Here is a 26213-nt window from a genome sequence, read left to right as displayed (position 1 = left end):
TCAGCGCCGGAGGCAGGCCCAGTAGATAGCCGATGGCAGCACTGACAAAGCCCACACAATCAGACGATGGACGGAGCGCTGAAACTTTTCATACACTCACCCCCAGTCACAGATCTGTGTTGAATCCATCATCATTCTTTGTTCTCACTTCGGCACCCCAGTTCAGACCCAGCTATATGCAAATCAGCCTTCACCCTGTGCCTCATGGCAATAGTCCAACCCGAACTGACAAATTAGGACTTCTCTGGACCAGAAACAAGCATCTTTGGAGCGGTTTTGGGGCAACAACCCATATCAGCCAGGTTAGCTTGCATTCAGTGCAAAAGAAACAATTGATGGACGGAATGCTGGACAATGCAAACATTCACCCCCAGTCACAAGGATCTGGGTTAAATCCATCATTTCTTTGCTCACCATCCCACCCCAGTTTGGACCCAGCCATATGAAAATCAGACTTGACCCTGTTACTTGTGGGAACAATCCACCCCAACCTGCAAAGGCAGGTCCTCCCTGGAATGGAAACCAGCTTCCTGGGACCGTTTTAGGGCATCACCCTTCATCAACCAGGCTAGCTTGAATCCATTGGTGTACTAAGCACTGGACCTACGTCTGGGTATACCCTTCCCACTTAGGGCGACTGTTAGATTTGGGGGTCTCTAGTTGGCAGAGGTAGGTACCTTTGACCAAATAGGGACTGTTGCGTCTAGTCAGGGTAAGGGGGTACACTCCTAAAATAACACCTGCTCACCCCCATGGTAGATTGGCATGAGCAGCAGACAGGCTTATCTCAGAGGCAGTGTGTAAAGCATTTGTGAATACATACAGTAACCCCGTGACAACACTACAGATGGACACCCACAAGTTGTAGTATAAAAAATAAGTATTTTTATGTAGACCTAATACAAGACCACAAACGACAAAAATCCACAACACTGTACTTTAAAAATGGAAGAAATAGCTTAGTTCTCTTTAGATGTAAATTGTGACACTTTAAGTTCAATGTACCTTTGGATACGTAACGCTATACAACGAAAGTGTTGCAGAGAAGGTGATGCATCGGTTCCTTACACGCAAGAACAGTGGTGTGTCGGTTCCCTACTGCTGCGTAGGGGATGCGTCGGTTATTCTCTGCGTGGGGAGGTGATGCGTCTGTTTCTTACTGAGCTTCCTTGGCGATGCGACCAGCAGCGCCAAGATGCGATGAAGATACAGTGCAATGAAACAAAAATGACGTCTTCTTCTTTATGCGACACGATGCGTGCACGCCCGATTCTTCTGAGCTGCGACAGACCCTGCAACACACTTCTCCGGTGATGATGCAACGGCGAGAGGCGACAGCGACACTTTTCTCTGGTGATGCCAGATGCTTCGGCGATGCGATGCAACAGCGGGGACTCCCTTCTTCAGTGTGTGATGACTGCGGCTGCGACACACTTCTCTGATGATGCAACAACGTTTGATGTGACGGCGACCCTCTTCTCCGGCTATGCGAGATGCTTCTGCGAGGCGAGGCGAAGCGGCAGCGGCGACACCCTTTTTCAGTGATTAGATGACATTGGCTGTGGCGGTGACACGCTTCTTCTTCGTGAGTCACGCTGCCAGCTCCTTGCGACACGCAGTCCCTCAAAAGGCCCAACACAACAGCAGGCACTTCCAAAGAACTCTTCGGGAGCTTGTTGGTGAAGTCTGTTGTCATGAACCAGACTAGCTTGAATCCGTGGTGTAGTAAGCACTGGACCAACGTCTGGGTATACCCTTCCCACTTAGGGCGACATACGCAAAAGCAACAATTGATGGACAGAACGCTGGACAATGCTAACATTCACCCCCAGGCACAAGGATCTAGGTTAAATCCTTAATTTATTTGCTCACCACACCACCCAAGTTTGGGCACAGCCATTTGCAAATCAGTCTTAATCCGGTTCCTTGTGGGAAGATTCCAGCCCGAACTGCCAAGTGAGGTCCTCCCTGGACCAGAAACAAGCATCCTGGGACCCTTGTCTGGGTATACCCTTGCCACTTAGGGCGACATATGCAAAAGAAACAATTGATGAACGGAGTGCTGGGCAGTGTAAACATTTACCCCCAGTAACAAGGAACTGGGTTAAATCTATCATTTTTTGCTCACCACACCACCCCAGTTTGGACCCAGCCATATGCAAATCAGTCTTGACCCTGTTCCTTGTGGGAACAGTCCAGCCCAAACTGACAAGGCAGGTCCTCCCTGGAACGGAAACAGGCCTCGTGGGACCAGTTTCAGGGCATCAACCTTCATCAACCAGGCTTGCTTGAATCCAGAGGTGTAGAGAGCACGGGACGCACATCTGGGTATACCCTTCCCACTTAGGGTGACATATGCAAATTAAACAATTGATGGACGGAATTCTGGACAATGCAAACACTCACCCTCAGTCACAAGGATCTGGGTTAAATCGATAATTTCTTTGCTCACCACCCCAGTTTGGACCCCACCATATGCAAATCAGTCTTGACCCTGTTCCTTGTGCGAACCGTCGAGCCTGAACTGCCAAGCCAGGTGCTCCCTGGCCCGGAAACAAACATCCTGGGACCGGTTTCAGGGCATCAACCTTCATCAACCAGGCTTGCTTGAATCCAGTGGTGTAGAGAGCACGGGACCCACGTCTGGGTATACCCTTCCCACTTAGGGTGACATATGCAAAATAAACAATTGATGGACGGAATTCTGGACAATGCAAACACTCACCCTCAGTAACAAGGATCTGGGTTAAATCGATCATTTTTTTGCTCACCACCCCAGTTTGGACCCCGCCTTATGCAAATAAGTCTTGACCCTGTTCCTTGTACGAACCGTCGATCCCGAACTGCCAAGCCAGGTGCTCCCTGGACCGGAAACAAACATCCTGAGACCGGTTTCAGGGCATCACCCTTCATCAACCAGGCTTGCTTTAATCCAGTGGTGTAGTGAGCACAGGACCCACGTCTGGGTATACCCTTCCCACTTAGGGCGACATATGCAAAATAAACAATTGATGAACAGAATGCTGGACAATGCAAACATTCACCCCCAGGCACAAGAATCTGGGCTAAATCCATCATTTTTTTGCTCACCACACCACCCCAGTTTGGACCCAGCCATATGCAAATCAGTCTTGACCCTGTTCCTTGTGGGAACAGTCAAGCCCAAACTGCCAACCCAGGTCCTCCCTAGAACGGAAACAAGCATCCTGGGACCGGTCCCAGGGCATCACCCATCTTCATCCAGGCGAGCTTGAATGCAGTGGTGTAGTGAGCACGGGACCCACGTCTGGGTATACCCTTCCCACTTTAGGTGACATACGCAAAAGAAACAATTGATGGACAGAATGCTGGACAATGCAAACATTTACCTCCAGTCACAAGGATCTGGGTTAAATATATAATTTCTTTGCTCACCACACCACCCTAGTTGGGGCCCAGCCATATGCAAATCAGTCTTAATCCTGTTCCTTGTGGGAAGATTCCAGCCCGAACTGCCAAGTGAGGTCCTCCCTGGACCGGAAACAAGCATCCTGGGACCGGTGTCAGGGTATCACCCTTCATCAGCCAAGCTAGCTTGAATCCAGTGGTGTAGTGAGCACGGGACCCATGTCTGGGTATACCCTGGCCACTTAGGATGACATATGCAAAAGAAACAATTGATGGACGGAATGCTGGGCAGTGCAAATATTCACCCCCAGTCACAAGGATCTGGTTAAATCGATCATTTTTTTGCTCACCACACCACCCCAGTTTGGACCCAGCCATATGCAAATCAGTCTTTACCCTGTTCCTTGTGGGAACAGTCCAGCCCAAACTGACAAGGCAGGTCCTCCCTGGAGCGGAAAAAGGCATCCTGGGACCGGTTTCAGGGCATAACCCATCATCAGCCAGGCTAGCTTGAATGCAGTGGTGTAGTGAGCACGGGACCCATGTCTGGGTATACCCTTCCCACTTAAGGCGACATACGCAAAAGAAACAATTGATGAACGGAATGCTGGACAATGCAAACATTCACCTCCAGTCAAAAGGATCTGGGTTAAATCCATCATTTCTTTGCGCACCACACCACCCTAGTTTGGACTCAGCCATATGCAAATCAGTCTTGACCGTGCTCCTTGTGGGAACAGTCCAGCCCGAAATGCCAAGCCGGATCATCCCTGGACCGGAAACAAGCATCCTGGGACCAGTTTCAGGGCATCACTCTTCATCAGCCAGGCTAGCTTAAATCCAGTGGTGTAGTGAGCACATGACCCACGTCTGGGTATACCCTTTCCACTTAGGGCGACATGTCAAAGTGAGCAAGCCCACCAGTCTCCCTACCTTAACAGCAGACATGAATGATTCGGGGGTCAGGCCCTTAAAGACTGCCCGGAGGCACATAGGGCTAACCAACCAGGTAGTCCAGCAGAGAAGGATTGCCCTGCCAAGAGCTAGCAGACGTCAGGCCCCACATGCAAACTACCTCACTCTGCTGTCTAGCCAAAGCAATCTAAGCAAAGGGGAGCAAAATCCTCTAACAGGGACAGGATCAGCCAACCACTACCCCAAGAGGCACGGCCACACAACACACTCCTTTTCTAACTCCCAGCTGAAATCTTGTATCCTACATTTCAAACCCTTGGACAAGTCAAGAGGCAACTGTGATGTCCTGAACAGAGGCAATATTCTACTGCTTTTGTCAACCATTCCAACATTAGGTGACATAAGGTCAACCGACTTGCTTGTAATAGAGGTTTTTTAGGTCAGAAGAAATCTCAGCTCGTGAAGTCACCAAGGCCACCTGGAGATCACCATCAATTGCCCAAAGCATAAGCATAAGCATTACCCCCCCCCCCTACAATACAGGCTACCTCTCTCCCCTACTCTCCATTGAGGGCAATACAACTATCTAAGTGACAAAAACCAGCTGCTCAATACTCAGGCAAGCCTGGGGACAGTCGCATACAAGGAAGTGGGCACCCAACAATAAGCATAGTTGACCTCAGCCTCCACCACAACAACTAAATATGCACTCTGATCTCAGGTGGATATCCAGAGTCATTAATAGCTTCACTGGAAGCCAATGAAAAAATCTGCATGTGAGTGTGTCACTCACGCAGAGCAAACCCACCCTCCGTTTGTGCTTATGGAACATGAGTGGCCTGTCATGTTAAGTTATGGATCCAAAGTTCTTGTTCAACATTAAATCCTTTAATACAATTCTGCTTCAGGAAACCTGGCTGGCAAAACCGCTCCAACTATAGGGCTTAATTTGCTTTTCCATGCCAGCCGTCAAAGGGTCTTAATTTGGCCAACTATCAGGCATACTGGCAACATAGGTATCATCAACCTGCACAACAGCAGCAGAAGAAGTCCACCCCATTTCACCGACCATCATCACAGTTAAGGCCAGCCTAATTTTCTATGAAAACAAGGCAGAGGTAATAATTTTCAATTCCTAAATCCACCTTCATTTTATTTTTTTATACGTTTTTTATTGAAATCAAACATTGCAGTTGTGGACAGCAAAAAAATAAATAAATGCATACATACATAAATCAAATCAAGTTCGGTATGGACAGCTAGGGTGAGCAACCTTTTGAATACAAAATAAAGTTCATGGAAAGAAAACGTTTTCAGGATTAAGAAACCTAATAATACATAATGGACCCAAAATTCCTACTTTAGCCATTCAATCACAGAAGCCCAGATCTTAAAGGCCAGCTTCCGCTTCTTCCGACCCTTTCGTGTAAACACGGAGAACTCCAAATTATAAATAGCAAGCAGCCTGGCTCTCCAATTACTAAATACTGGTGGATCGGAAGATAGCCATTGTGAAGTGATACAGAGACGAATCACAGACATAGCTATAAACAGAAAGGCAGTATCATACCACTAATTGCTTGCCTGTGATAAGGCTTCAGAGCCCACTGTAACCATCTCTGGGGACAGGGTACAATAAATGTTAAGCGTGCCATTAATCAATCGCTCGACATTGAGGATACAATCATCGATGGATCGGACAGACATAAAGCATATGCATAGAGTCAGCTGCATATAACCCACAACTAGCACAGTGATCCCCGTCTTTCCGCCCCATTTTGCTATTTTTGCAGGCGAATAGTATCAATCAAGAGCGGCCATATAGCTTTGGGTCCGTAAACTACCAGAAACCAAAACCTCGCTGGCTAGCTCCATAGTGGACCTCAAGTCTATACCAGTTTTGCCATACTTAGCCTCCCACTTCAAATTCTGCATCTCTAAATCATCCGGGAAACTAGCCAGTAGGTATTGGTACAGCGTCCCAATCCTAGCTTTCCCTTGTATTAATGAAAAAATATCAAATTCATCTAAAATTTAAGATGTTTCGGTGAGACGTTTATGAATAAAACTCCTAATCTGTAAATATTTGCAAAAATGTAAACTTATCCTTGAGAAATTAAAAAGGAAGTATTTCACCAGAAGAAACTAAATCCCCAATGGTCTGAATCCCCAGGACCTGCCATCTAAAAATTGTATGATCCTGAAAAATGGGGGGAAGAAGACCTGCAGCTTTAAAAGGGGTATACATATTCACTTTAGGAATGCCCAATCTTCGCCGTATTTTCTGCCAGATATGAAACATGGCTATGATAACCTTGAACCTGGTCTTCCTGAAGTAGCTGTGCTCCAACACTCGAGTTAAAATACCCTTGGCTGCAATGCCGAGACCGATCTAAAAAATGGTTGGAATATTACATACGTGAACCTCAGCACTTGACCCCAAAAGTGGAACACCCAAAGATTGACCAAAGGTGGCCCAGTAATATAATAACAAATTAGGTACAGCCCAGCCGCCCCGATCATAGGGGAGACAAAGCCATTTAGCAGGCTCTACGGGCACGGCGGTACCCCCAAAGAAACCTTAAACAGATCCTATCGACCTTCAACAGGGTTTTCTGAGAAATTTCTAAAGGAATTGTCCTAAAGATATATAAACATTTTGGAAGTACCAACATTTTAAGAACACTGCAGAGACCATATAAAGAGAGGTGAAAATGGTCCAGTCGTTCAAGCTTAGTATTTACAGCGTCAACCACCGGCAAGATGTTCAGGTCCGAAATTGTTTCAACTGCTAACGAGATCTTAACTCCTAGATAATTTGCTGTACATACCACAGGGGCCTCTGAGGGGGGCATATTGAATGTTTGGTGAACCTGAGTTTTTGCCATGCTTAATTTGTATCCTGAAACTGAACCAAATAGTTCAGAGAATGACTTGAGAGCCGTGAAGGCGGAGGATACATCTGAGGTTAGTACCACAATATCATCCGCATAGGCAAGGGTGCGGTACTCTGTGCCTTCGATCCTTATGGGTGATATATCTGAGTGGCCTTCGATCATACCGAGAAATGGATCGATATATAAGGCAAAGAGCAAGGGTGAACAAGGACACCCTTGCCTTGTGCCTCTACTAATATTGCAATACCCCAGCTCCTGACCAGAAATGCGGAGTGCAGCTTTAGGGGAAATATAAAGTGTCTGTATTGACTGTATAAACTCAGGTGAGAAGCCCTTCCACCGGAGCACGGCCAACAAGTACCCCCAGGAGACCCTGTCAAACGCCTTCTTAGCGTCCAACAGGATCAACCCGAGGGGAGAGGCCGTGGCCTGGGCCCAGTCTAATATAGCGATAACAGGACGGACATGATCTGCAGTATCCCTGCCCGGAATAAATTCGTGTTGACGGAGAGAGACCAATGGAGTTATCACCCCAGCCAATCTAGATGCCAACATTTTAGAATAGATCTTACTGTCACTGTTTATGAGTGAAATGGGTCGGAAAGATGAGGGATTCAGCTCAGGCTTACCCTTTTTTTTAAAACAGAACTATTGTAGTCTGGCGCCATGATTCGGGAACAATACCTTTCCGTGTAATTCTGAAAATCATCAGCAAATCCTGTTGAATCTGTCTGATGAAAATCTTATAGAACTCAAGAGGCAGAGTGTCCAGGCCCGAGGCTTTCCCAGCAGCTAAGGTTTTGATTGCTAATTCGACCTCCTGGGGTGAGATAGGAACGGACAATATTTCATTCTGTTCGGAGGAGATCTTAAGCGTATCCAACCCAGAGAGAAAGTCCTTAGTCACTGACTCCACCGGAGCACTCCCAATATCCTCTGTATAAAGCTCCGTATAATATGTTTGAAAGGCTTCAGCCACTCCCTCTTGAGTATCCTGTACCACCCCATTTGCATTATAGCATCTGTTGATGCGGTTCTGAAGACCTTTCTGCTGCAGCCTCTTGGCGAGTTCCCTCCCCGAATTCTCCACAAACTCAAACATCTTTGTACGATATTGGAGATACTTGGTAGCAAGATCTTGTCCGAAGGACTCCAATAATTAAAATTTTAATATAGCTACCGTCTGCAGACTTTCTTCTAGAGGGAGGCCATTCTTAATGTTCGATATTAGCTCTAGCTCCGCAAGCCTAAGCTCATCAATGCAACTCTTAACCAACTCTTGCCCCTCCCTCCACCGAAAAGAAGAATAACTCTTAGTCTTGCCGCGAATTGCAGCCTTTAACGCATCCCTGACCATGGGCTCAGATGCCGTTCCCCTATTGATATCGAGAAATTCAACTAACGATTTGCTCATGTGAGCTTGATAGGTCTCATCCACCAGGAGGTTCCTTTCAAATGTCCAGACCCAAGGGGTTCTGCACAAACGAGACCAAGGGCATTCAACAAGCAGCGGATTATGATCCGATAAAATTCTGGGGGAAATAGAAATCGAAGCTATTTCTGCCAATTAGTCTGACACAAAAAAGTAATCTAATCTGACCATTTAATGTGAGGGGCGGAATAATATGTGTACCCATCATACGTACTATTATGTCGATTCCACAGGTCAGAGACTGCATGTTCTTGAACTAAAGCCTACAGGGCCTTAAACACTCCATGTTTCCTGTAGATATAATTATCGGTACCTGAAAGGTTGAAATTAGCAGATAGATTAATATTCATATCGCCGCACACAAATAGGGAAAACAGGCAGGTAGCTAATTCAACATTTAAATATTTAAACAATTCCGGATCATCCAAGTTTGGACCATAGATGGTACACAAAGTTAAAGGTCTATTCTCAATTAAGGTTTCAACAATAGTCCATCTGCCCATTCTATCCCCCCGGACCCTGTTACAGACCCCAACTCCACGCTTCAGTAAGATAGCAACACCCCTAATCATGGAGGTCTGCTTAGAGCATGCAATTAAATCATATCCAGGCACCTTCAAACACTCCCGTCTCCCCAAAAGCAAATGGGTCTCCTGTAAACATAATATATCCACCTTCATGAGATGAACAATCTTAGAGAAGAGTACACGTTTTTTCGCGTCATTAAGACCACAAATATTCCATGAACTTAGTATAAGTTTACCCTGTCCCATCAGAAGAAAAAAAACTTAGAGCCAGCTTTTTCCTGCCCAAACATATTTGCGCTACAAACTGCTTAATATAACCATTGAACCATTTTACGACCACGATTGTAAACATTAACCAAACCCAACTTGGAAAATCAACCTTTAAGCGCAAAGATGAAGATTTTGAACACCTCATTGACCAGCTCTTGTCACATATAAGCAAGCTGGATGCTCCCAACCTCATTATTTCTAGGGTTCTGAATCTAGACCTTTTAGGCTCCTTGGTAAACAATGAAGCGATGGGTCAATACTCACATTGGAAAATCCCAGACCAAAGCAGAAACCTCCAAGGCAGAGCGAGCAAAACAGCCAGATGCCTTCTGAATGATTTGGAGAACAGCAACTTTAGGGTACTCAAAGGAGGATTCTGTAAGGATTCCCTGCTGGTTCCTTCCTTTTACTCTGCGTCCACCTTCTCAACATTAGACTACATGCTTGTCTCCCTCTCACTATTTCATTGTGTCTCCTCATTCCGTCTAGGGGACAAAAGGGACATCGATCTTTGGTCACAGGCGAGGCTTCTCTTAGCACCTGTGCCCACATTAAAACAATCGGCCGAAATACCATACTCCAGTTATACGATAAATTTCAAGAGAATCTAAACTGCACTAGCAATCACAGAGGAGGTGGTTCAATCAGCAAAGGATCTACTACAAGCTCATGAAACAACCACAAGCAGCTTCACCAACATATGGGAAAGCTCACTGCCAACTAGCAAACTATTTTTCTATGTCAGCCAATACAAGATCGCATCAAACTACTACGGAATCAGATGGATAACCAGCAGAAACAACTGAAGCAACTCACAAAGGCCATAAACAGTATGCTGAGATCACTGACTAACAATCCTAGGGATTCCTACCTCCAACTACTACTCCACCAATTAGGAAGTTTGCTCAAAAACTTCAAATGGAACGTCAACAGAACTCGAGAAGATGAGCTCTGGGCAAAACTATCCTCCAACATCAAATCTAAAAACAGTGCTCGCTTCTGAGGCACGGTAAACAAAATAATGCGCCCATCTCATATGGGCGTGGCATCCCACATCTCACAAGAGACTGGGCAGACTTTCTGAGGGCTCACTTTAATCTCTAATCGACGAGTCAGCCCGCAAGCACGGCGACAGTAGGTACCTCGATCAGAGACCTACAACGGAGCGCTGCTGACAATTACCAGCTTGATGCCAGGTCATCCCAAATAGCCATAATCAAAGTGCCAAATCATCAAAGACAGAATAAAAGGGGGTATGGGACCCACCGGTATCTTTCTGTCTCTTTTCCAGCAAGGCAGGGCATACTGGACAGAAACCCTGGACCCTATCTTCCGTGAAATTAGATCACGGGGGAAAATCCCAGTCTCCTAGAAAGGCTTAGTTATATCCACTGTACACAAAGGAGTAGACAAATCTTCACCCAAAAACTACTGCCTGGTCTCCTTGATTGACAACATGGGAAAATACTTTACAGGTACTTTGCTAGATGAATTGCAAGACTGGGCAACGGCGAATGCAATCATTTCATTCAACCAAACCGGATTCTCCAACTCTACAGGCACAACCAACATCTTGGTCATGGCAATGCTCATAGACATGGTGAGGTCCTCTAAGCAGCCTCTCTATCTTTGCTTCATGGATTTCAGGGCAGCTTTCGACCACATAGACCGGGCTAGGTTTTGGAGGAAAATGGCCTAATGGAACATCTTGCGCTCACTGCTGAATATGCTGATCCTTCTCCACACAGACACCTGGGTGCAGGTGAAGTTGGGTGAGGGCACACACCTCTCCAGGCAAATTCCAGTCACCAAAGAGCTTAAACAGGGGTGTGTGCTCACCCCCACGCTATTCAACCTTTACATGGCGGATCTGACATCGCCATCCAGCATTTTGTATGCCAACGATGTGGTACTGGTCAGACACATACAGGTGGACCTGCAACACTTTTATTTTTAAAACACAACCCCTCCCACAGACACAGCAACAGGAAACCCCCTCTCTTTTACCGATGCACCGCACTTTGCACTTTCCTAGGTCTATCACTCAAGGAAGAGTCGGAACACTGATAAATTGGTACACTGATATATCGGTACCCGTGGTGTTCAAGAGTATACTGCACTGTTCTGCTCAAATACAGGTTAATTCACTGACTGGTCTGCCTCTCTCTTTTTTTAACTCTGCAATTTTAAATGGTACCACGATTTTCTGCTCTATGTAATTTTAACTGCTATACAATTGTGTTTAACATGTATCTTTCAACTGCAGTTTTTATAATGTATTTTACTTCTTTCTTTTAGGCTTTGGTTGTATTGCACTGGCTTTGATCAACTATGCAAATAATACATTACTTATGCTGCTGAGACAACTTTTTGTTTAAGCCTTACCAAGTCCTAGTATCTTGGCGTAATACTCTGACTGCATCACTTTTCAGATCCGTGACCTAAGAAATTTTCAACAAATTAGAAATACTCCGAATAAGAATAGATTCGTTTCTGTAAAGAACTCGTTTAAAGCCTAAACCCCCCCAGGAGGCATCAGGAGGCTTCCAGGATGCTGAATCCTGGCACGCTTCTGAGTGATCCCAGGCTGCCACCGGAGGGCTAACATGTGGAATCCTGACATGCCCACGATGCTGGCTTTAGCAAGCTGGCATTAACGGCGATACGTTGTTGAAAGGGCTGGCGGCAGTTTTAGCAATAAGCAGTGTCTGCTTTACTCTATTACGCAAGGATGCGCTGAGGAAGCTGAGGGAACGCACACGAAATGGTTAGCATCTCTGTGTGCGAAGCTGACGGGAAAGTTGCTTGAACTCTCAGTTCTTGTCACGGTGTGTAAGAGCCCAGTGAAGGTCACTTCACGGGTAATGGCAACCTCGGTACATGTCAGAGATGGCGCATTATTCTCAAATATATTGACCTAAATGAGGATTTGTGAGTCCCAGTTAGCTTTACGATGTTTTTTTATGGCGATGCCTTGCCAGCCTGGAAATTCAGGGGAATATTATCAAGGGGGTTTATCTCCGCTTTTTTGGTTTTAAAAACCAATAAAGCGGAGATAAAATTATCTCCCTATTACCTAGCTGTCGGTAACACCAGTTAGCGACAGCTAGTAGGAGATAGCGCCCATCTTGGGCCCCACTTTGCATGTCAGTGATATTTATCACTAATGACATGCAAAGTGGGCGTGCCAAGATGTTAGCGACTGGAAACAGTCGCTAACATCGCTATCTCCTATTACCAACTTTTGGAGATATTAAGCGCGAATATCTCCAAAAGCTAACACCTGTCCAGAGCAGTTCTTAGCCATGTTATCCAATGGGAGGTGGATAACATGGCTAAGAGCATTAGCTCGGTATTGCATGAATATCACTGACTTTTCAGCGATATTCATGCATTGCGGACGATTTTTATCGCATTTGCGATAAACCTTGGTAATCCCAAGGTTTATTTGCGATAAAAATCGCTGCAGCTCAGCGGTAAAGTTTTGTCTCTAACCAAGCAATAGCGATATTATCGCTATTGCTTAGTAATATGCCCCTCAGTCCTATTTATTGATAATCAGTATGTACAGGAGACCAACCCATATTTCTATGTTTTAACTTAGAAAAAAGTTCTCGTTGTGGACAGGCTGATAAAGCTAAACATGGTTTAGTGGTGAACGCTCTCTGCTTCAGACATGTACTCTTCCGCTCGCTTGAACACTGATCTGCAAGCACCCCGTGTTCCCCAGGTATCCCAGATACCATTTTCCAATACTCAAATAGGACAGCATCACGCATCCTTCCCCCTCTAGAAACACATCTTGCTTCTTTTACTACAACTTCCCTGTATTACCCCCCCCCCCATCTTTATTTGAAGTCTGTTTCATCTCAGAAGATACAAGAAAATACACAGTATGGGAAGATATTGTGGACGTTAGTTCATCAGGAGATATAAATCTGAAGGAAAGCAATGCAATGAAAAGCAAAGCTAATTGAGGAGAGCCTGTCATGGTGCATCGTACAGCGATATACTTTATGCAATTATCATGCGTTATGTTGCAGCAATTTACCATATATTGCATTTTGTTAATTGCACGTAAAAGCCCACAACTGCAATCTGCATGGCATTGTGGCCAGGAAGTGTAATTAAAAAAAGACCCTAGCATACCCATGATCAACTTGTGCACATTAGTCAAAGATATTACAGAATAACGGAGAAAAACAGAATTGACCTGATTATTTATCTATAAGATAGTTTCCTCTTTATTCTCCTAATGTACAGAAGTGGACCTTTCACAGTATGGTAGCATGGCTTGGAAGAGAAGGACAGTCGATATCCCTATGTCTTTAGATGTCCCATAAGGTTTCCATCTTGTCACCCATCCTTTTCGCTCTCTACACTGACCCTCGCTGGAAGATATTTCATGAACTCTGTATCTCTTGACACCAGTATGTTGATGGTACACATCCACTCACAAGCTCAATAAAGCTGGAATCATTTGAATTTGCCAAATATCTGAAGTCGCACCCTGACCACGTTCAGAAGTGAATGAAACAACAGCATCTGTAATGTAGCTGCTTAGTGGAGGGTTTTTTCTCCTGCTGATTCCAAATCAACACAATTCTACTAAATACAAATTGGTCAACGTCCTGAAAAATAGATGAAGATACGAAATATCTTGCGTTTGTACTACATGAACATCTTTCCTTTAAAGATTGTACCTAAGCAATGGCAACATCAGCAGAGTTGCTCTACAAAGAAACAAGACACCTTATACACATACTCCCTAAACAGGATCTCAAAATAGGATTTGAGACTTTTTTTTACTTGGAATATGGATATACCCTCCAGAGAAGCATCTCATCCCTTTGAAAACTTACTCATTGAAGTTTGTTGCTTTTCCAAAACTGCCTGTTCAATGCATAAAACATTGTAAATTAGTGCCCCAAAATGCCTAATAAAAAAGCTCATGATCCCTGTAGACATAAGGCTGCCTGGAAGCAAAAGAAAAAGAAATCTGATCGCCGCTTCTTTATTCAAAAACAAGGCTACTAGAGCCTTCGTGTGTAAATCTCCCATGATAATTAATGCCCAATTTGATCATGTGAGAGATGTGCCTTTTTTCCAATTTTTCAAGAAAATTGTAAAGAATTTGTGTATAAAGAAATACTTGAAGTCGAAGAATGAATTGTTCAATGACTAGTCTTCTGGCAGGCACAGGCACACAAAGCTTGAAGGAGTTGCACCTTATGATATACGAAATTTTCATGATTGATTATCAATTTTTATATTCATGTTAAAATTCGACTTTATGTGCACCCATATATGTACGTCGATTTCATTGATTCTAAGGGGGTCATTACGATCACGGACGGACTTGAGTCCGTCCGCGACCCCAGAGCATGAGGGAACGTCCGCATGGGCTGCGGCGTTCCCTCTGAGCAGATTAGGATGTGACCGCCTGGGTGGCGGTCACATCCTCTATTTTAACGTTGCGGCGGGTGGAGCTTCAAGCTGCACCCGCAGCAATGTTAAAAAAGCATGCACAGCATTTGCGTGCACAAAGCGGCAGGCACCGCGTGGTGCCTGCTGCATTGTGCACACAAATGCAGGGGGGTACCATAGGTACCCCCCATGTGCACCCCCCACTCCCCACTACACCTAGGGGGCCCGCAACGGGCCCCGCAGTGCAGTTACACATGCTTTTCCACGGCGGAAAAGCCGCCGCGGAAAAGCATGTTCAAAAGCACATCCTAATCTGGCTGACGGTGTCTGAGAGACACCGTCACCATTTTAGTGCTTTTCCGCCGCGGTTGTAAGCCAGCCGCGGCGGAAAAGCTGCGGACCTAAACCATGACCCACCAGCCATCCTAATGTGGCGGTGGGTCCTGGTGGGTCCGCAGAGGATTTTCCGCATCCTCCGGGCCGGCGGTGGCTTCCGCCGGCCCGGAGGATGCGGAAAATCCTCCATCGTAATGACCCCCTAAATATGTATTTTCTTTCATCTCTCTCTTGTTTTTATTAGGTATACAACGCTTAAAGCCTTCTTTATTTCTATCTGCATTGTCTTTATCAGATCCTCCAACTGCACACCTTCATGTTTACTTTATAGTTACTTATTATTCTACAGAAATATTATCCACCACACTATTTCTTTCTATATCTTTCTCTGCACCTACATCATGTGCAGCAAACCAAAGATGTTATGTGAACAAATTGAAGATGCAAGTTTGTATATACCCTCATATTCTTTTCCTATATGATGCAGAGTGGTATGAAACCTGAAAGTATTATAAAATAAGAATAAATAATGCATTAATGAAATTATATGTTGTGCAATGCTGTATTATGTGATAAATTGGTATGGTATGGCATGATATTGCATTCTATGGTTTGGCATGCCATATCATGGTATATTGTATGATATGGTACGGTATGATACATTTGCTGCCTGCATGACTCACAGGTGGGGATGGGGGGTCATGAGGGGAGGGCACCAACTGGGGGGGGGGGTGTTAATTTTAAATAAATAACCTTTTTAATATAACACCTCCGCAGCCTGCTCCAGTCGTCCCGCGTCCTCTACTCCGCATAGGAAGCAGCCAAGCAGGCAGGCACCCTCCCCCTCCCCTAAGCCAATCACAACGCTGCAATGGCAGCATTGTGATTGGCTGGTACGCTGACCACACAGGCGTCTATGGGGAGTAGGTGCACAACAGTGGGCAAGCCATTCATCCCCTGCCTGGAGCAGTACCACCCGCCCGCCCCAGCCACACCCTTCTGCTTTCTCGCAGTGTGAGAAGCAGAAACATTAAATGGAGTGGAGTGGTGTGGCTCACTGGTTAGAGGCGGCAGACCCGGAAGCAGAGAATGGCTCGGGACCAGGGTTCAATCCCGACGCGGCAGGGTCGTGGGCCAGGGTCAACGGGCTTGATAATTCTCGCCTCGGTGCCTACTCTAACCAGGGATCACACTCGGCAACTCTGGGCATTATCTTACCTCTTCTCCACAACGGCCCCCCACAGACGCCGGGAATGCCTGGTTTCACCTTGGAGATACCCAGAAGGGAACATCTCACAGGGAAAGCCAGGACGGGTTCCCCAGCGGTCTTCAGCGCCAGAACGCTCCCGGGCAACAGTGCGCTTTACAAGTCCCACACACACATTACAAGTCCCGCATTCATAATACCATTTTATGTTTCTGCTTCTCGCATTGCGAGAAAGTAGTGGGGCGACTCCCACATGGAGGAGCTGCCCCTGGTATGGTATGGATTGTATGGTATGGTATGGTGTGGCATGGTGTGGCATGGTATGGTTTTCAATGGCATAGCATGACACGGAATGGCTTGTATAGCATGGTGCAGTATGGTATGGCATGGCAAGGTATTGTCTGTCATAGTATGTGTTAGGTCTGGAATAGTTGGTAAGGTTTTCCCTCTAACTTTTTGCCTTCAGACTGCATATTTTGCAGAATTTATTTTTGCTTGTCTTAGGACTCTGCACAGTTTACCACTGCTAACCAGTGCTACAGTGCTTGTGCTCTCTCATAAAAAAAAGCATTTGCAATGCAATCCGTCTCACCTTTGGGACCTTATAAGTATTTAGTGATGCAGCATATTATCGCACATTGGTGCAAGGTAGATCTCCATGGCTATTAATTTATCACTGTGTAGACACTCGTCAAATAACCAAATACATCCACCTCTAAAATTCTACACCATGTGGTAGTTTGGCGGCTAATGTAAAGTAAAATTTAACACCCAAGTGGAGAAGCTGTTGACTTCTTTAAACGTGCCAGCTTTAAAGGGGAACTTGAGAATGTTGGAGAAGAATGAAAACTGAAGCTCACGTCATCAAACAAGCAGCGTTCGGAATGCCTATTGTTGATGACCGCAAGAGAAGCAGGGCTGTACTAACTAAGAGGTTTCACGTCACTTCAACGGAAGGCGATAAACCGATGCCCCTGCCTCACTGTTGAGAAATACAGCAACCCAAATTGAATACTTCGACAGATTCCGTGCAGGCTGCCTTGTTTTGACAATCCCCTCGGTTTGCTATTTTTTGCACACCTGTCAGGACATGGCATGTTCAAGAGTTAGTGTACATTACACACATAGAGAATATAGTTAAACACAAAGATTTTACCTTTGTGAATTGTGTGCACTCTTGTATTAATTGCATGCAACATGTCCATTCATAAATATAATTGACATAACCTTGAAAAGGGTTAGTGCATCCACCCCAATTATTTTTCCTCAACAAACTTTGATTCAGTGGAAGCGTTACAAAAATATTAATGGGGAATCAAAAGATGGAATAACGCTGACAGTCAGAAAGCAGGGATAAAAAATAGTCTGCTAGAGTGAGATAAAGAGGCAGTGTGTAGTGATGGATTAAAGAGGCATGAGATGAAATTAAGTCTATACAGCATTGGTATCGGGAGACCAACCTTAGACAGCAGCGGCCGCAGACTTTCGAGCAAAACTTTGGTCCACGGCACTTATTCTTTTGCAAATCAAGCCCCCCCCCCCATATTGTGTGGAGATGTGTTCTATGAAAAGGGATGAGGCAGTTCTAATGTTAACAGGGTCTTTGTTCTCGAGGATAGGGGCAGAGATGGAGAAGGTCTGTCTTCTATTAGTTTGTTGCCGTTTTTGTTTGCTGTCCGGGGATGTCCTAGCTTCTGGTGTGGCGTTGTGCTTCTGAGATGGGTAGTTTCTCTACTGAATATTTTCACTGGCCCTTTCTGAGAACCGTACATATGATGGCGGTGGTCTTGGAGAGTGCAATTGCATGAAAATGCAGAACGGGGAAGTCAAGTGGATCTTATTTTAGCATCCGGGCACACATCTCTTTAGCTACAATATTAAGAAATGAGCTAAAAGTTAGCATGAAACCGGACACACTTTGCTGAGTTTAAAATTACATTTCCTCTGTACATGCAAGCTGGCACACATTTGACTACGGATGTATGGGCTATGTTTTCCGTGAGCATTACCTCCTCGTCCTGTCTTCCTCGCCACAGTAATCACATATGAGCCTCTGGCTCCACACAGAACTCCAAGTACAAAAACAGCGCTCTAGTCTCCCTCTCCCTCCTCCAAGATGGACCCCAGTGGCTTCAGCCAATCCCATAAAGGGACACAGAAGCACCAACACGACCTGTTCATTTTTTCTGCACTTCTCCGAGTGCTTTGTTACCTGCTGGTCAGGTGAGTGGGACTGGGATCCTGCTTTAGCGGTTCCCCTTGTCCTTTGGTATCTAGTTGGGGGAAAGTAGTGTTTGGTTGATTTTTTACGATGTATGTTCGTTTTTCATTGCATGTGTTTCATGTTTAAATTTTGTTCCCCCTTCTTCTGCCTATGTGCCTCGTGTCCTGCTTAGCGGACTTTCATGGCGTTTGTTTGCGGCTGTGTTTACTCTTGTGTTTGGACGGGACGCCTTGTGTCCTGTCTGCCGTTTCTTTGTTTTTTTCCCTTTCTCGGCCGCGCGTCCTGCTGAGCGAACGTTACGCGTCCGGGTGTGATGTCTGTGGGGGCCGGAGGCTTCCGTTGGCATTTCATTACCTGCTGCCGGTTTGGGCGTCGGCATGGTTTACTGCCTCTTCATGTCTCTGCTTAGATAGGGGCGCATTCAGGGCTAGGCTCGGCTCGGCTCGGCACGCTAACAGTTTGAGGCTGTTTTTATACATTTCAATTGGATTGAGGAGGGGTTTTGTTCGGTTGCTTAGCAACCTCTGGTCCTTCTTTTACTGGGCTGTTCTGCATTTTGCCTGTGTTTGTTTTTGCACTCCTTCACGTGGCTGGCTGTCATGGATATTTCATCTGATCTTGGTGCTCCTGAATCTTTGGCCCTGGCTTCTGGTTTTGGGGTGCAAATTCCTTCCATGGAAATCTTACAGCAGATGATCAATTCTGCTATGTCTGCTGCATTGCACGGTCAGGTGCCTGTCCCTCCTGCAAAAAAGGCGAGGGTTGATGGCACTGCTGCTAATGCTGATTCAGAGAATGAGGAGGAGGTTGATGTCAGGGGTCGCTTTGTGCAGGGTGCCGACCTGAAGGAGGTGCTGGGTCATATTCGCGATAACTTGGTGGTTCCTGCTTCTGTTGTACCTCTGGAAGACGATCTGTTTTCGCAATATCATCGTCCTGAGCCTGATTTTTTGCCTCTCCATTCTTCGGTATTGAAGGTCCTGGAGAATGAATGGAAGGATGTGGACAAAGGTTCCTTTCCTCGTTTTTTGAGTAAGAGATACCCACTGCAGGATTTTGCTGTGAATTACCCTGCCTCTGTGAAGGTTGACTCTTTGTTGGCCAGCTTGTCTTCACATGGGACTGTTGTTTCGGAAGATTCTTCTCCTGCTGACCCGGTTGACCGTAAGGTGGATAGTGCTGTGAAACGCACTTTTGCAGCTGCAAATTTTTCTGTCAGGGCTGCGGCCCATTCGTCTTACACTATCCAGTCCTTGCTCAAGGATTTTCAGTCTCTGTCGGAGTTGTTGGACCAGGGGGAAGATGTTTCTTCTACCCTGGCGATGATGGAGCAGCAGGTTCGTCTGCTTTCGGATGTCTCCTTTGATTCACTGGGGGCAGCGGCTTCAGCGGCCGGGTCCTCTGTGGCTGCGAGGCATCAGTTATGGCTCCGTTCGTGGAAGGCTGATGCTGCACAGAAAAACTTGCTTATGAAGATCCCTTTTTCTGGGGTTAAGCTTTTTGGTTTGCCTCTGGATGAGATGGTGAAGAAAACGGCGGAGGATCGTAAACTACTTGCTCCTGAATATCCTGGCAGGTTCCGTGCCTTTGGTTCACAGAGGTCTTTTGGTCCTTCTAAGAGGGGTCGGGCTGGTCAGCCCTTTCGTGGTAGGGGGCGTGGCCGGGGTGCTCCTTCCTTTGATAAGTCCCCGTTCTCCAGTGCATCTACCTCCTCCGCTCCTGCTTCCAAATCCTGACTGGATCGCTCCTGGTGTGGGTCCGGTTGGGGGTCGCCTGCCTTGCTTCATGGACTCTTGGAGAGAGACTGTGTCGGACCAATGGGTGCTTCAAGTGATTTCGGAGGGTTTGCGCATTGGATTTGCCCAGACACCCCCAGACTGTTTCAGGGCCACTCCTTGTCCCAGAGATCCTGTGAAAATGTTGGCACTTTTGGAAGGCATAGATTCCCTGTTGGTCAAAAAGGCGGTGATTCCTGTGCCCTGAGATCAGTTGGGAAAGGGGGTGTATTCCATACTTTTTCTGGTGTCCAAGCGCACCGGGGATCTTCGACCTGTGATGGACCTGAAGTGGGTCAACACTTTCATCCCTCACCAGAAGTTCAAAATGGTTTCACTTCAATTGATCCTTCCTCTGGTGTCTCAGGATGATTTCCTTGCATCAATAGACTTGAGGGATGCTTACCTGCATATTCCTGTTCATCCAGACTTTCAGAAGGTTCTCCGGTTTTGCGTAATGGGTCATCATTACCAGTTCCAGGTATTACCTTTTGAGCTCTGCTCTGCTCCCAGGATCTTTACTAAGATTCTGGCTCCTCTTATTGGATATTTACATGGGGAGGGCATTAGTGTTTTTCCGTATCTGGACGACATTTTAATTTCTGCTTCTTCTCTTCCAAAGGCGGAGTTGCATGTCCAGAGAGTGTGCCATGTCCTGAGGCATCATGGGTTCCTCGTGAATGTGCCGAAGTCCTCCCTGGTTCCTGCGCAGGAATTGACTTTCATTGGGGCTCTGTTCAAGACTCAGTTGGGGCTGGTGTTCCGTCCCCCTCCCAGAATTCTGTCCCTGATGTCTGCTGTCGGTGCCCTGTTGGTGGGGCATTCTCATCCAGTGAGCCTATGGTTGAGGGTTCAGGGTCTGATGTCGGCATCATTGTTGACGGTGCCGTGGGCTCGCCTCCACATGTACCCGGTGGTGTCCCACATTTTGTCGCATTGGGACCCCTGTTTCCTCGATATGGATGTTCTGGTTCCTATGTCAGAGGATGTTCGGGTGGTCCTGAGTTGGTGGTTGGACGACGGTCATCTGTCCAGGGGCCGCCCCTCTCTGATTGTTCCCACCCGCGTGGTCACTACCGATGCCAGCCTGCTGGGGTGGGGTGCTACTCTGGGGGATTCTATGGCTCAGGGGATTTGGCCTCAGTCGATGTTGTCATGTTCCTCCAACTACAAGGAGTTGAAGGCTGTCCTTCTGGGTCTGTTGGATTTTTCGGATCTTGTTTGGGGTCACCACGTGCAGATCCGTATGGACAATCAGGTTGTCATGTCTTATGTGAACCATCAAGGGGGGTGCAAGGTTCGCTCCCTCAGTTGCCTCAGCCGTCAGATTTGTTGTTGGGCGGAGTTGCATCTGGAGTCCCTATCTGCCATTTATCTGCCTGACGCGGAGAACACTGTGGCGGATTGTCTGAGCCGGGTTTTTCCTTCCATGGGGTCCTTGTCCCTCACACGATGGATGTTCAGGAGGTTGCAGGTGGTGTTTGGCTGTCCGATTGTGGATCTGTTTGCCTCCCAGGACAATGCCCAGATCCGATGCTTTTGCACGATTATGCCTTGTCGGGATGCCTGGAGGGTGGACGCGCTTTCGTTCCTTTGTCCGAAGGGTCTGTTGTATGCGTTTCCCCCTGTTCCCCTGATTCTGGCTGTGTTCCAGAAAATCAAGAGGTAGGGGTCCTTTGTGCTTCTGGTTGCTCCTTGTTGGAGGCGTCGCCCTTGGTATCCCCTACTGTTGGAATTGGCTGTGTCTCCGGGGTGGGCCTTGCCATTAGTTCCTTATCCTCTGTTGGGTCCTCTTCTTCCCCTGCCTGTGTTCCGTTCCCTGGGTCCGCGGGCCTGGCTCTTGAGAGGGATTCTCTGATACGTGAGGGTTGTTCTGTGACTGTAGCTGGGGTCATTCAACAGTCCTGACGGCCTTCTACGCTTAAGTCCTACGCCACGCACTGGGATAATTTTGCTTCTTGGTGTGTTAGTCGTGGTCTGTCATTGGATTCTTTGGATCCGGCTCGCATTCTGGATTTTCTGAATGATGGGTTTGTGTTGGGCTTGGCCGTTTCGACTCTTCGAGCTCAATGGGCCGCCATTCGGGCTTTTCATGTCCTCCCTTTGGTTTCTTTTTCTCCATTGGTTGCTAGACTGTTTAAGTCTCTTTCTTTCCAACACCCCCGTCCTATCATGTGTCCTCCTCCTTGGGACCTTCCTTTGGTTTTACGTTCCTTGCATTTGGCTCCTTTCGAACCATTGGAGTCGGTGGACTTGAAATTTTTGACACTCAAGGTGGTGTTTCTTGTGGCGATTGCTTCTGCTAGGCGTATGGGTGAGTTGGGTGCTTTCCTTCGTTCTGCCCCATATTTGTTGGTTTTGTCGGACCGTGTGGTCATGCGCCCTCATCCTACCTTTGTTCCTAAAGTGGATTCTTATTTTCACCGGTCTGCTGAGGTGGTTCTTTCGGTTCTTTGTCCTTCCTCGGATGAGGACTCCCTTTTGCACTTCTTGGAGGTTTGTCGTGCCTTATTGATTTATTTGTCACGCACGTCTTCCTTTTGTAAAGTGGACACCTTGTTTGTCAATTTTGGTTTGTCGCACCAGGGCCTGAAACCCTCCCTCTCCACGATCAGTCGTTGGATTAAGGAGGCCATTATGTTGGCATATGCTTCGGTTTCTGAGGTCCCCTCCCTTCCTGTTCAGGGTCGTTCCTCCAGGTCTGTTGCTGTGTCCTGGGCTTCTTTCAAAGGGGTGTCCATGGAGGATGTTTGCAGGGCTGCTACGTGGTCTTCCCCGCATACCTTCATGTCCCTTTACTGCCTCCAGGTTGGGGGTGGGGGTTCTGTTTCTTTTGCCTCTTCTGTTTTGTCAGCGGGGTTCCTTGAGAGGTTTTCCTTTTTGTTGCTATACCTCTGTATATTGAATTATGTTTTCGCTACACTGCTGGTGTGGTCTGTTTCCTTACATGAAGCTGATTGCTTTGGTATCGGCTCATATGTGATTACTGTGGCGAGGAAGACAGGACGAGGAGGTAATGCCCCGGTTACTTACCGGTAATCTGCATTACTCCGAGTCCATGTCTTCCTCGCCACAGTATAGTTTCCCTTCCCTCCCGGCCCTGGTGGTGGCTTCTTGTCTGCGGCTTGGTTCTTCAGGTCGTGTTGGTGCTTCTGTGTCCCTTTATGGGATTGGCTGGAGCCACTGGGGGCCATCTTGGAGGAGGGAGAGGCAGACTAGAGCGCTGTTTTTGTACTTGGAGTTTTGTGTGGAGCCAGAGGCTCATATGTGATTACTGAGGCGAGGAAGACATGGACTCGGAGTAATGAGGATTACCTGTAAGTAACCGGGGCATGCCCTCCACACTAGAACAAAAAGTTTATCAAACGAAGTCACCTTTGCAAGAAACATTGAATGCCACTAACCAGCGAGATTTGCTTTTTATTTTCGCTGCTTCAGCGTCATAGCTGCATGTTTCCCTTTCGAAGTATCAAAACTATTCTCAGTAAAAAACAGCGACCATTCTCAAACAGGATTCTTCTCAAGACTCAAAAATGACCAGGAGCAGAAAAGTGGGAATGGAGTCCATAAACCTTGCTTCGCATTACTTCGCTTTTCTCCAGAAGCTCCAAAGCAACTCTTGGTATGTGCGCTCCTTTAATAAAATATATTAGTTTTACATTTTTAAAACGTAAGCTTTAACTTCGAGCAATCCCACAGGATCTGAACATTTTAACTCTGTTGGTACCAAGTGCTGGGAATAAAGCCACAACACTGTCTTCGTCTTTGGTTGGTTTTTAGTGGAATTACATTTCTGGACTGCCGGCCTATTGCTATTCTAAATAATGAAGGAAGAGACGCCGAGCGAGTGACGTATGTATAGACAAGGCAACATTTCAGTGTGTGCTACCAGTCATACTATAGGCTTACTTTAGCGTAACTTTCACGCTCTGGTGAAATGCTGTTGCGCTGAAGAGTCCTCCAAACAGAAAAACATGCAGGCATTTGCATAGCCAGCCTCTAGTAAGGGCAGTCTCGTATCTTATTAGGTAAAAATATCCACAGAGCACATTGAGATAATTAGCAAAATCATCAGAATCCTACAATTATTAAATGGATGCAGTAATTTAAACGTGAAATGTTTGTTCGGGTTGGGAATGCCTGCTGCCACTTGATGGATCTGATGCTGACCCTCGCTGGGTATAAGCTATTCCTGCTTTCTGTTGCCTGCCTCTACTGCAGAGCTTAACAAGGCACCACAGATAACGGGAGGGAAGGGGATGGGGTAAAGTCACCACGGACAACGGGAGGGAATGGGGGTTGGGGTAAAGTCACCACGGACAACGGGAGGGAGGGGGGTGGGGTAAGTTCACCACAGACAACGGAAGGGAGGAGGGGTTGGGGTAAAGTCACGATGGACAAAGGGAGGGAAGGAGAGGTAGGCACCATGGACAATGGGAGGGAGGGAGGTGGGGTAAAGTCACAATGGACAACAGGAGGAAGGGCGTTGGGGTAAAGTTATCACAGACAACGGGAGGGAGGGGGTGGAGAAAATTCACCATGGAGAAATGGGGGTGGGGTAAAGTCACCACAGTTAACATGAGGGAGGGGGATGGGGTAAAGTCACCATGGACAATGGGAGAGAGGGGGTGGGGTAAAGGCACCACTGAGAACGGGAATGAGGGGGATAAAGTCACCATGGACAATGGGAGGGGGTAAAGTCACTATGGACAACGGGAGGGTAGAGGGGTGGGGTAAAGTCACCACGGACAATAGGAGGTAGGTGGGGCGGGCTAAAGTCACCACGGACAACTGGAGGGAGGGGTGGGGTAAAGTCACCATGGACAACGGGAGGGAAGGGGGGGTAAAGGCACCGTGGACAATGGGAGGGAGGGGGTGGTGTAAAGTCACAACAGACAACTGAGAGAGTGGGAGGGGTAAAGTCACCACAGACAACAGGAGGGAAGGTGGTGGGGTAAAGGCACCATGGCCAACAAGAGGGAAGGGAGGTTGGGGTAAAGTCACCACAGACAATGGGAGGGAGGGGGTGGCGGTAAAGTCACCACAGACAACTGGAGGGAGGGGTGGTGGGGGAAGTCACAAAAAACAATGGGAGGGAGGGGGTGGGATAAAGTCACCATGGAAAATGGGAGGGGGTGGGGTAAAGTCACAATGAACAATGGGAGGGATGGGGTGGAGTAAAGTCACCACGGACAATGGGAGGGGGGTAAAGTCACCACGGACAACAGTAGGGAGAGGGGTGGTGACAACATGAGGGCGGGGGTGAGGTAAAGTCACCACGGACAACGGGAGGGAGGGGGGTGGGGTAAAGCCAACACACACAATGAGAGGGAAGGGGGTGGGGTAAAGTCACCACGGACAACAGGAGGGAGGGGGTGGGGTAAAGGCACCATGAACAATGGGAGCAAGTTGAGGTGGGGTAAAGACACCCCAGACAAGGGGAGGGTAGGAGGTGGGGTAAAAGCACCACGGACAATGGGAGGGAAGGGAGTTTGGGGTAAAGGCACCACTGAGAATGGAAGGGAGGGGGGTAAAGGCACCAATGAGAATGGGAGGGAGGGGGTAAAGACACCACAGACAACAGGAAGGAGAAAGGGAGGGGTGGGATAAAGTCACCACAGACAACGGGAGGGAGGGGGTGGGGTAAAGTCACCACAGTAACTGGAGGAAGGGGGTGGGGTAAAGTCACCACGGACAACTGGAGGGAGGGGGTGTTGTAAAGTCACCACCGACAATGGGAGGGAAGGGGAGGTGAAGGCACCATGGACAATGGGAGGGAGTGAGGGGTAAAGTCACCATGGGCAATGGGAGGGAAG

Source organism: Lissotriton vulgaris, chromosome 3_1 (assembly GCF_964263255.1).
Source record: "Lissotriton vulgaris chromosome 3_1, aLisVul1.2, whole genome shotgun sequence".
In the NCBI taxonomy this organism is placed as follows: Eukaryota; Metazoa; Chordata; class Amphibia; order Caudata; family Salamandridae; genus Lissotriton; species Lissotriton vulgaris.
Note: the sequence above shows the minus strand (reverse complement) of the source record.